At 42.2% G+C, this 13,046-nt stretch overlaps 1 long non-coding RNA gene across 1 annotated transcript; it reads left to right on the plus strand.

The window, feature by feature from the left end:
• The first annotated feature begins 8,067 nt into the window (after positions 1-8,067).
• Positions 8,068-10,988, plus strand: LOC114109714 (uncharacterized). Its single transcript, XR_003586306.3, has 2 exons — positions 8,068-8,357; positions 9,294-10,988. It is a non-coding gene; the product is annotated as an uncharacterized LOC114109714 (long non-coding RNA).
• The last annotated feature ends 2,058 nt before the right edge of the window (positions 10,989-13,046 follow it).

Genomic DNA, 13,046 nt, shown 5'->3' on the forward strand with positions numbered 1-13,046 from the left:
TCCTAACCCCCAAGTCTCTCAGAATAAGACAATATTTAGAAATAGGATCTTTACAGAGGTAGCTAAGTTAAGATGAAGGGAGCCATGTGACTCTGCAGAGACAGCTGTCTGGTCAGAGGAAGGAACATATTTGCTGTTGTTGATAAACAGAAAGGACAGCTCTTCGCTTCTATTGGACCAGCAAGTGCATGAAGGTTGGCTTTTATATGGGCATAATTTTACCTAAGGAAAGCTCCTGGTCCTTAATCATATGTAAAATACATTTAAACATATCCCTCCAGAGTCACATGGCTCCCTTCACCCTTTATCCAGAGCTTCCCCAGTGACCACCTAATGTAGCATATCCTCTGTCCATTTATTTGCCATCTTCTACTCCATGCTACTGCTGCTGCTGCTGCTGCTGCCAAGTCACTTCAGCCGTGTCCGACTCTGTGTGACCCCATAGATGGCAGCCCACCAGGCTCCCCTGTCCCTGGGATTCTCCAGGCAAGAACACTGGAGTGGGGTGCCACCGCCTTCTCCGCTTCTACTTCACAGTTCTTATCATTTCTGCCAGTCTGTCATTATACATGATATTTGAAGTTTTTGTTGTCATTGTTGTTCAGTTGCCCAGTCATGTCTGACTCTTTGTGACCCCATGGACTGCAGCACCCCAGACCTCACTGTCCCTCAACATCTCCCAAAGTTTGCCCAAGTTCATTTCCATTTATTGGTGATGCCATCCAACCATCTCATCCTCTTCTCCTTCAGCCCTCTATCTTGCCCAGCATCAGGGAATCTTCCAATGAGTTGGCTGTTTGTATCAGGTGACCAAAATACTACAGATTCAGCTTCATCTTCAGTGCCTCCAATGAGTATTCAGGGTTGATTTCCCTGAAGATTAACTGGTTTGATCTCTTTGCTGCCCAAGGGACTCTCAGGAGTCTTCTCCAGCACCACAGTTCACAAGCATCAATTCTTTGGTGCTCTGCCTTCTTTATGGTCCAGCGCTCACAACCGTAGACCACTGGAAAGACCACAGCCTTGACTATACGGACCTTTGTCAGCAGAGAAATGTCTCTGCTTTTCAACACACTGTCTAGGTTTGTCACAGTTCTTCGGCCAAGAAGCAATCATCTTCTGATTTCATGACTGCAGTCACCATCCACAGTGACTCTGGAGCCCAAGAAGAGGAAATCTGTCCCTACTAATGGGGCCAGATGCCATGATCTTAGTTTTTTAATATTTAGCCTTAAGCCAGCTCTTTCACTCTCCTCTCTCCCCTTCATCAAGAGGCTCTTTAGTTCCTCTTCTCTTTCTGCCACTAGAGTGGTATCATCCACATATCTGAGGTTGTTGATGTTCCTCCCACCTATCTTGATTCCAGCTTGCATTTCTCACGATGTGCTCAGCGTATAGGTTAAACAAACAGAGTGACAGCAGGCAGCCCTGTCCTACTCTTTTCTCAATCTTGAACCAATCAATTGTCCCATACAGGGTTCTAACTGTTGCTTCTTGACCTGCATACAGGTTTCTCAGGAGACAGGTAAGATGGTCTGGTATTCCCGTCTCTCTAAGAGCTCTCCACAATTTGTCATGATCCACAGAAAGGCTCTAGAATAGTTGATGAAACAGAGATAGATGTTTTTTTTTCTGAAATTCCCTTGCTTTCTCTATAAGCCAGCAAATGTTGGCAATTTGATCTCCCCCTTCCTTGTCTAAATCCAGCTTGGACATCTGGGAGTTCTTGGTTCGCATAAAGCTGAGGCATAGCACGCAAGCATGACCTTACTAGCATGGGAGATGGTGCAATTAATTTGAAGTTTATCCATATTTAACATTTATTTTCAGTTCACATCTCCTACTACAGTAAGTCCCCTACATACGAACCTTCAAGTTGCAAACTTTGAAAGACGCAAATGTGTGTTTCATCAGTGCCAAGTGTGAATGAAGCTGCAGGTTGCTCTCCAACTCCTATTGCTGACGATCCTTCAGCTCTACCATCTCCCACCTCCTCTACCCCCTCCAGTCAGTAACCCTTCCTGCCTGTTCATTTGATGACGGCCCCTGTATGCCAGCTGTTGTCCTGTACTACTATACTTTTCAAAGTGCTATACTGTAAGATTAAACATGTTTTCTCTATTTTTTGTGTTTGTTTTCTATGTATTATCTGTGTGAAAAGTATTATAAACATATTACAGTTCAGTACTATGTAGCTGACTGTGGCAGTTAGTTATCTAGGCTAACTCTGATGGACTTATGAACAAATTGGACTCATGAATGCACTCTAAGAACAGAACTCATCCATATGTGGGGGACTTCTTGTACTATATAAGCACCAGAGGGTGTTTTACTCATCATTTTGTCCAAGCACTTAAAGCGTTTGTGTGTGTGTGAGTCATTCAATCACTTAAAGCATCTGCTGCTGCTGCTGCTAAGTCGCTTCAGTCGTGTCCGACTCTGTGTGACCCCACAGATGGCAGCCCACCAGGCTCCCCTGTCCCTGGGATTCTCCAGGCAAGAACACTGGAGTGGGTTGCCATTTCCTTCTCCAATGCATGAAAGTGAAAAGTGAAAGGGAAGTCGCTCAGTCGTGTCCGACTCTTCGAGACCCCATGGACTGCAGCCTACCAGGCCTCCCTGTCCATCACCAACTCCTGGAGTTCACTCAGACTCACATCCATCGAGTCAGTGATGCCATCCAGCCATCTCATCCTCTGTCGCCCCCTTCTCCTCCTGCCCTCAATCCCTCCGAGCATCAGAGTCTTTTCCAATGAGTCAACTCTTCGTATGAGGTGGCCAAAGTACTGGAGTTTCAGCTTTAGCATCATTCATTCCAGAGAAATCCCAGGGCTGATCTCCTTAAGAATGGACTGGTTGGATAGTAAGGACTAAACAAAGGACTTAGAAAGAGCACAGGAGAGAGGAAAGACAGGAAAAAGCAAAGAAGGAAAAAAGGCAGAAGAGAAGGAGCAAGAAACAGGAGTGAAATGTATCTAATGGATGTGACTTAGGGAGCTTCCCTGGTGGCTCAGTGGTAAAGAATCTGCCTGCCAAACAGGAGCTGCAGGAGCTGCAGAATCAATCCCTGGGTGGGTAAGATCCCCGGGAGGAGGGCATGGCAACCCATTCCAGTATTTCTGTCTGGGAAATCCCATGGATAGAGAAGCCTGGCTGGTTACAATCCATGGGGTCATGAAAAAGTCGAACATGACTGAAGGGAGCTAAGCATGTATGCATGGACGTGACTTAAGACATTTAATGTATTAATATTTAGACAACTTTTGATAGAAAATGTAGGAATAAAATGCATGTTTATCCAATACAAATTATACTACAGATGAATACAATATTGATTGTTCACTTATCTTACTCAAACCACTAACAATTAAAGTGAAGAAGAAATAGACTCAGGAGGCAGAAAGAATTTAATTGACTTGCAGATTCTGCCACTTTCTAGCTGGGTCACTTTCAGCAAATTAATTCTCAGAGTCTCAGTTCCTTCTTCCTTAAGTAAAGGGATGGTATCAACCTCTTAATGTTCTGACAAACATTAAAATGTGGTAACATGTGAAAAGAACTTAACCCACTGTCTGCCATCGAGCAAGTTCTTGGTGAAGGTGTGTGCCATTAATCCCCTAGGTTTCATGAAGTTTATCTAGAAAAAAAGTTAACTTCAAAGATAATGTCAAAATCCTAACAATGTGGTATTGTTAAAATTAACAGAGAGAATGGGAGAAAATATTTGCAAATCATTTGTCTGATAAGGGACTTATATCCAGAATATTGTTTCTGTCCTTTATTGTGTCCATCTTTGCATGAAATATTCCCATGGTATCTCCAATTTTCTTGAAGAGAACTCTAGTCTTTCCCATTCTATTGTTTTCCTCTATTTCTCTGCATTGTTCACTTAAGAAGGCTTCCTTACCTCTCCTTGCTATTTGGGAAAGATTGAGGGCAAGAGAAAAGAGAGCGACAGAGGATGAGATGGTTGGATGGCATCACTAACTCAATGGACATGAATCTGAGCAAACTCCAGGAGATTAGTGAAGGATGGAAGCCGAACATTCTGCAGTCCAGGGGGGTCACAAAGAGTATGACATGACTGAGCAACTGAACAACAACAATCCAGAATACATAAAGAACTCTTAGAACTCAAAGAAAAAGATGACCCAATTGTGGTAGTCCAGTGTTTAAGAATCTGCCTTGCAATGCAGGAGGTGCCAATTCAAACCCTGCTCCAGGAAGATCCCATAGGCTGCCGGGCAACTAAGCCTGAGCACCACAACTACCGGGGCCCACTCAGCCTAGAGCCTGAGCTCACAGGAGAGGCCACCACAATGAGAAGCCTGTCCACCACAACTGGAAAGTAAGCAGCCCGCAGCCACGAAGACCCAGCACAGCCCAAACTAAATAAACGTATTATTTTAAAATGGGCGCAGGATTTGAATAGGCATTTCTCCTAAGAAGACAAACAAATGGCCAACAAGCACATGAAAAGCTGTGCAACGAAATTGTGATTAGGGAGCACAAGGAGATAGCAGTTCGCACCCACTAGGATGGCTAGAATCAAAGCAGACAGTAACAAGCCTTGGCAAGGATGTGGGTAACCGGAACCTCGTATGCTGCTGGTGTTACAAATTGGAACAGTCACATTAGAAAACAGTGCAAGAATCCCTCAAAATCTTATATATACAGTTACCATATTAGCCAGAAATTCTAATAGTAGGTATATACACAAGAGAAGTGAACACATATGTTCATACAAAAATTTGTAAACAAATGTTCATGATAGCATTATTCATAACAGTCAAAATGTGAAAACATAAAGGGGATGTATCACAGAGGGGTATTTCTCAGCAATAAAAAAGAATGGAGTCCTCATACGTGCAACAATGTGAATGGATCTTGAAAATATGTTAAGTGAGAGAAACTGGTCACAAAAGCTACATATTGTGATTCATTTATATGAAACACCCAGAACAGGCAAATCCACAGAAACAGGACATAGTTGCCAAGGTTTGAGGGGAAAGGCAGACTGTGGAGTGACTGCTGATGAGTAGGCGTGGGATTTTTGAACGTGATGAAAATATTCTGATGTTAGATAATGATGACATACAAATTCTGAATATGCTAAAAAGCACTGAATTGCATGCACACTTTAAAAGAATGAATTTTATGGTATGTAAATTATGGTTCAATGATGGTATTATTTTTTAAAAAAACAGGAAGATCTATAATTCCTAAGATGAGAATTTATGATTTTTTTCCCCCAGGAATATAATATGGGCAACGGGTCACTCCAAACAGGAAATTAAAATCTACCTTACATTAAGCCAGTAAGAATTCCATTCAAACATGAAGCAAATGACCCTTTAGTAAATGATTTTTGCTTCGAGACACTATCACTTCACTCTGTTCCTCATCACCATATGCCTGGTGTGGTTGGGGAAATACAGCTCAGATTTTGTGCCCATATTCAAAAACTGGGGAAAAGTAGAGTTTGCCACTATTAAAATGGCTTTTTTTAAATTTACTCATTTTTTATTGAAGGATAATCACTTTACAGAATTTTATTGTTTTCCGTCAAACCTCAGCATGAAATCAGCCATAGGTATACATATATCCCCTCCCTTTTGACCCTCTCTCCCATCTCCCTGCCCATCCCACCCCTCTAGGTTGATACAGAGCCACTGTTTGAGTTTCCTGAGCCATACAGCAAATTCCTCTTGGCTACCTATTTTACATACAGAGGGCTAACAAACACATAAAATGGCTTTATCTACTAGGTGGGCTGCCGTCTATGGGGTCACACAGAGTTGGACACAACTGAAGCGACTTAGCAGCAGCAGGCCCAAGAGTTAATACAGTTTGGTTTTTTGTTTTGTTTTTTTTTTTGCTTTTTTAATAGTGGTGATTTTCCCCATGCATGCCGTTTAAAGAACTTCCATCTCCACGACAAAAGCACTGGTGAGTGCTCTACTGCTGAAATCTCACAAGGTAGGGGGACACCCTCAAGGCGTGAAAAACCAATGCTGCCTTCTTTCTAAAAGAATGACAGTCTGTAAGCATTGTATAGACAACGAAGATCTTCCTCATTGTATGCTCCAAGGATAAATGTCTTTTTATTAAAATAGGATCCTCTTCTGAGACAAGGAACGCTGTTTATATGGGTTTCTTATCATTCTACACAGCATCTCCAAGACTGGGGTCTTACGTGTGCTCCACAGTCAAGTCAGAAGCCCATGGTACCCCGCCTGTTCAGCACTGATGCAGGACACTACACTCAGCACAGGCCTCCAGGTGCCACAGCAGTCCCAAGGACCCCCCTTCCCCACCCAAAGGATGTGTTTCCTGTGGTGCCCAGGCACCAAATGCACATGTAGCTGGACCTCCCTCCACTGCGAACTGAGACAACTTTGGACTTGTTGGTGTTGCTTTTGGTTCAAAATATGTGCCTCTGTCTCTAGGAGACTCTGTTTCATGGTCCGGTGGGATGAGGGTGGCGGTGGGGGGTGACAGTGAAGAACCAAATGCAGAGAATGGTTCCCAGAATCCCCTGAGTTTATTTATCCATTTTGACCACTGTGAACTCTCAGGCAGCAGTTGGGAATTCTTATTTTACGAAATCTCTCTGTCTCATCTTCTTGTCTGTCATCTGACAAATAGGCAAACACTCAGACTTTAACCTCTTACGGTCACCATGTTTTGAAAGTTGAAGGTGCCAAGAGGACACAAAAGCAAACCCCCAAATATCAGCAAAGGATAATTGCAGTAATGACAGCTTAACAACTTGGTACCTTTGTAGTTATCCCTCTTCAATGAAGCATAAACCTTTTCTACTAGAATATTACTTTTCTACTTCTGATACTATTTGTCCCTTTATTTTTGGTTCTGGGCCATATTTTTTAAATGAATCTAGGCAAGACAGCTTAGCCAACGGGAGGAAAAGAATATTTTCCATATAAAATATTTTCTTTATATTTTATCTAAAACAAAATATTTTATTCATAAAATCACCTTTGATGGTAGAGCACTTTTTTGGAGCATTAGAAAATAGTTCAATTAAGTGAGAGCTGTGAGCACTCTGAAAAGTGTTCTCTTTTCAGTGTGTGCATCTTTAACATGCCAATTCTTCTATCAACACTTGTTGAAAAATAAAATGTGAGGTTTTTAAAACAAACACTAATAATGATCAACATGGAGAGAGAGCAACGATTCTGATATGAAACAAAATTCTTGCCTCCTGTTACAGAATCTGTAACACACGAGCTGGATAAAGTCAGTCTGCGGTCCAAGACCAGCAAGTTCCGTTTTCTCAACTGTTTTATACTCAGCACCCACAAGATATATTATTTATACAGAGTACATAAATACTGTATTTACATATATACAAGTATTTGTATATACACAAATATATACACTATATGTATATAGGAGATACATTTCATAGTAGTCAATAAATCTCTGTCTTTCTCTCTCTCACACACAGACACACACAGACACAACCACACACACATCATTACTGTCTCAGGAGTGAAGACAACAGTAAGATTAAACTAACAAGACTTCAGGAAAAAGGATTCAAAGATGGAAGTCTGTCCTTTCTGAATATTAGAATCCCATGTGTGTTTCTCACATCAGAAAGGAGTTCTGGATTTCAGTTTTCCTGTGTCTTTGTAGCTTAATCAAAGCAATGAGGTTTCACACCATCACTCACTCCTCCCCCAACCCCAGCAGCTTAGCTGTTGTAGCTGTGTTGACATGATAAATCACTTTGCCCCCAAAGTCACAGCTCCATGCCCTTTAAGACAGAGAGCCTGGGATATACTTTTAGCTTTATCAGTAGAAAATGAAACACGTTCCAAGGCAGCCGTGCCCTTATACAGAAAAAAAGCTTACCTTTCAACTGACTTGGAAGCAGCCGGCAGGACGGTCACCCGTCAGGGAGGTCACCGGCCACATTCCCCGAGCAGCTGACCCTGTCAGTCTTTGGGAAATACTGTTTACTCTGTAACTAAAGTTGGATCCTGGGCACAAGTCACCAAAATGAAATTTTAAGAGTTAGGCGTAAACCTCATCCCCACTGAGACCTCTTCATGAAAACAGGAGTTGTGAAGGTTCCCTAGATGATTTCTTGATAACAATTCTCAGCAACTGTAGAGATCTGGAGTCCAGCATTGAAAAGTTTTACAATACAGCCAATTATCTAAATTTTAGTGTACTGATAAAAAGTCTTTAAGCTTCCTTATGGACATAAATGACAGATGAGGAAAAGGCTACGGAAAATGGAGTTTCTCTTCTGTTTGCTTCCGTTGGATTTTTTAAAGTAAGGTTGAAGGTCTTCCTGAAATGAAATGCCAATTGATCCAGAGAAGGTAAGTCAGAATTATACAAAGGGTGGCTTGTGGCAGGCTGAACAAACCCCACAAGTGGGTGGGGCACTTGCCCTGAGATCCAGCCTCCAGGAAACACCAAAGAGCAGGCTGTTGGTTCACAAACCAGCCTTAGCATGGAGGGCGAGGAGAATGAGGCAGAACTCCAGACTGGCGGGTGGCGGGTTTAATCAGTGACCACCGAGGCTTGTCTTTGGTGACCACAAGGTGAGTAGCTCTCCACACCTGTCCACCCACCAGAATCTTAAAAGTTTACGTAGAGGTCAAGTTGGGTTCAATCACGTGCTCCATTCAGATGGTCTCAACAACTCAAAGCTCACTCCAGGCTGTGTCCCTCAAATCCTCTCCCCCAGAGGAGAGGACGGAGTGATCTCTGATGACCTGGCTGCAGCTCACTGATGCACTTCCGGTCACATCAACTCGATGACCACCGCCAACACATTCCTTCACCACACCTTTCTCATTTCCCACAAAATTTTCCCCTAATTACTCCCAACAGCAGCAAGTCCATATTACCTCAAAACCTGCTAGTTTTGCATCCAGCCTGCACACCAGGTTATTCAACCTTGGCCTCTGGTCCTTTTGCAGGATGTTTTTGAACCACCTCCCAAGAGACTCATTGTGCCAAACAAATTATAAATCACTTACTTGATATTCTGTGGGAAATATATCATTTCAGGTTGGCCTTGTCATCCCATCCAGTATATCATCCCACTCTGCATTCTACAATAAATAACATGTTTTTAAAAGAAAAAAATCACAGTCGTCTATTCGTCATTTGGAATTCTTCACATCAGTACTGGCTTCCACTATTTCCACTAATTAAATTGATTTACACTGTCAATTTCTAAGAGAATACTCATGTAAACGGCAGTGTTATTAATATTTTAAGGCATCGTTTCCTCCTTTTTCATCTAGTTCAATAATTTGACCATGACTGGAGGCACAGATCACGTCACTGTCCTGGTGCCGACAGCTTCCTGGATGGAGCGCACCATGTACTGTCAGGAGCTTGGAGAGAAGTGAACAGAATTCTCTACAGCAACACACCAAAGCAGGCTGAACCTGAGAAGCGCTGAATTTGGAGACTAAATCATGTGCGTTGAGAGCCAAAGAAGGAGACCACTTTGGCTAGGACACTGGAGGTGATTCCTCGAAGACTGGGGGTCACCCTAGTCCTTGCGACTAAAAGTAGTCTTTGAACAGCAACACGGACCTCACGTGGGAGCTTGTGAAAAATTCAGAATCTCGGATACCAGGCCAGACCCACAGAGTCAGAATCGGTCATTTTGACAAGACCGCCAGATGGTTCCTGTGGGCATTAAATTTTGAGAACCACTGATTTCACTCCTTTGGGAATTGATAGAGATACATGGGCATATTGCTCTTCACCCTGTCCACAGTGCCAACCGTCTCCCTGTTGACACTGTCCGCGCCCTGTGCTGAGCCCAGGGTAGGCAAGGCCTGAGCCAAGAGGCCCGAAGAAGGCCGGAGGAGCTGCACGCGTTTATTCCCCTCCTGCGGACGCAGCAGCCATCGCAGTCTGCTCTCCCGGCTGACGCAGCCGCGTAGCCTTCACGCTGTATCCTCGCCTCTCGTGGCCAACCCGAGGGACACAGCCGTGACGCAGCAGCAATTCCCGCCGCTTCTTGGGTGGCGCTCTGATCTCCCTACAGCCCAAAGTAACTCAAGACAGTGCGCAGGGTTATAAATGAGCTCAGCTGTTAGTCATGATTTACAAAATGTGGGCCCAGAGCGAGAGGCTAGGGGGCAGGAGAGCCTGACACGCCATCTTGGCTAATTGGCTCTTTCCCTGCAGGGGTGAAAGGAGGCCAGACTATGAAAGGGTGCTTGAGGAGAGGCAGGTAGGCTTGGAGAATTTACAGGGTACATAGGAGGATTTATGTCTGCTACCTCACAGTAGAAAGAAAAACTCCAGGACCACTTACTATGAGCCAGTGATTGTGCTGAGTGACTGATACAGTGCTATCTCATTTCATGCTCTCAACAACCCGGTGAGGACAGCACATCATTTTTCAGATGAGGAAGCTGAGACTTAGAGGGTAAGTAACTTCTCAAGTTCACACAGAAAAGAGCAGAGCCACGCTCCCCTTTGAGCCAGAGCTCTAGGCCACTCCCTGCTGTAAGCCTCAGATTCTCTGGACCAGCCATGAATCCCAGTCCACATCGTCCTGATAAAGTTCCCTTAAAGAACAACCAAAGGGCCTGCCTCTGACAGGTACGTTCAAGGAAGCCCAAGCTCTGTCCCTCCATACTTACCTCTTTCTCAAAGAACTCTTTCTCCTGATAAAATCAGGAGAGAAGACAGACAAGATTGTTCTGGTGACTAAGGTCATTGCTTTTTCATTAAAAATTTAACTTTTAAAACATTTTATTAACAAGTTCACACACACTGTAGAAAATCTGGAAAATACAAAGAAGTACAAAAAGGAAAAATTTAATTTTTTGTAAAGCTGCAACTCAGTTACACCACAGTTAATAGTAAAGCACATTTCTTTCCAGGTTTTTCTTTATATAGTTAGAATTTTTAATATAATTAGAATGGGGACTGGTGTTTTTATTGAATAAATACATTATGAATAATGTCTCCTATCACTAATGCTTTTATTCTTGAGCATTTCTGATGGTTAGCTGGTGGCAAACATGATTTTTGTCTGTCCTGCCAAGATCCAGGGGCAGAGGTCAGGCAATGACATTGGTGAGACCTGCCAGGTATAACCCACCTTAATGGACATCTCTCTTCCTTATCATTTTAAAAATGAAATTGGTCACATTGTTTGCTTAAAATAACAGAATAACCATAGATTAGAAGCAAATGAAATTATCATACTTCCCCAAAATTAGAAAAATAGGACCATTAGAAATACTGTACTTCTGTGGCCATGAATGATGTGGCTTCTCATTTATTACAAACAGCAAATCAACAAGGACTCTTGATGAAATATCTGTTGTTTTTTAAAAATACATCAATTATTATGTTTGCTGTAAAAATATTTTAGTAATAATGCAGAATCACTTTGGATAATAGTGGATAACTTTTTAAAATATCCCAAAGTAGAGACATCTTACATAGACTTCATTCCAGCTGAAATCTGAAAGTATACCATTTCAAAGTATACCGTGCATGGGTATTTAGTACATTCAGTGTTTGAAAGTATACCATTTGAAAGTATACCATTCACGGGTATTTAGTACATTCACAGTGTTGTGAATCACCCCCAAAGGAGACCCCATGCCCATTAGCAGCAGCCTCTGCCACAGCCCCTCACACTCCTTAGTCTATTTACTTTTATGGATTTGCTTATTCTGGAAGTTTTGATAAACAGAATTATAAAATTTTAAAAACTGTGAGAAAAACAATAATAATATAAATAATATAAGGACACAAGAATATCTTACGGCATTCAGCCAGGCCTCATGAGGGCTAGAACCAGAAACTAAGAACTCATCAGAAACAAGTTTTTCTCTGGGGTCCCACAATCTTTTGTTTTTACTTTCTTCATGTTTCTGCTTTCTTCCTATTTTTCTGGAAATTTGCTTTCTTTCTACAAGCATGGGAAGATGCCTCTACCCCCCAAGCACATCCCTCAATCCAAGGTATACATACCAGCTGACTTGCTTTCTCTGAATTCCCAAGTGTAAAAACCCTGGAGAGAAAGTCCATCTCCCTACCTTGAATCAGATGACCACCATGATCCAATCTGGTTTGGATAACAGAACATAGAGAAGGAAGAAGCTGGGGCAAGGTCACCTGTTCTCAGAGGAGTGAGAAGAGGAGATGCAATCAAAGGGATGCACTTAAATTTGGAAAAACAAAAGCAATAATATTTGGTGGATTTTTCTCTTTTTTCTATTCTTAGATTTAATAATATTTCCTTCTAGGCTTTTTCTCTATACAGGAAATTTTAATTGCAAGAATAATGTATTAATTTTTGACCTAAACAGAGTAATTTTTTATCTTCCTATAAAATCTTGCTGAAGCATTTTTATATCAACAAGTAAAGCTGCAGTTAGTGAATATGCCACATGTCACTAACCACCCTCAGGCTGTTGGAAGCTTAGCTTGTTTCTAGTTTGCCATGATTTAAAAAAAAAAAAACATGAGACATGCATCTTGGTATGCCAGAAAAAAGTGTTTCTCTATTTTAAATTATTTCCTTAAAGTTGCCTTCCCAAGGCTGTTTTGCTAGATGAAAGAAAACAAGTAAATCATCTAAATTCCTGATAGAGAATGCTAAATTTCTTTCCTAAAGGGTTACGTAAGTGTGCTTTCCATAGCCTCACCAGCGTAAAGTATCAGCATATTTCAAAATTTGCCATAGTGGAAACTTCAAAAAGACATAACATTCACCAGTGTTCTTAAGGTAATGAGTGCAAACACAGTTTCTTCTCTATGATTGTGAGACACAACCACCACGTATTGTTCAGTTAGTATCAAGCCTCCTTGGGTAGCCAGGATTGAACATGACAGTCTTCCTCTGTACCTCTCTTCATTCATCCACTTGTTAGCTTCTGGTGGTTTAGTCGCTAAGTTGTGTCCGACTTCTGCGGATCCATGGGCTGTAACCTGCCAGACTCCTCTGTCCATGGGATTCTCCAGGCAAGAATACTGGAGTGGGTTGCCATTTCCTTCTCCTGTTAGCTTCTGAG

Source organism: Ovis aries, chromosome 20 (genome assembly GCF_016772045.2).
Source record: "Ovis aries strain OAR_USU_Benz2616 breed Rambouillet chromosome 20, ARS-UI_Ramb_v3.0, whole genome shotgun sequence".
Lineage (NCBI taxonomy): Eukaryota > Metazoa > Chordata > Mammalia > Artiodactyla > Bovidae > Ovis > Ovis aries.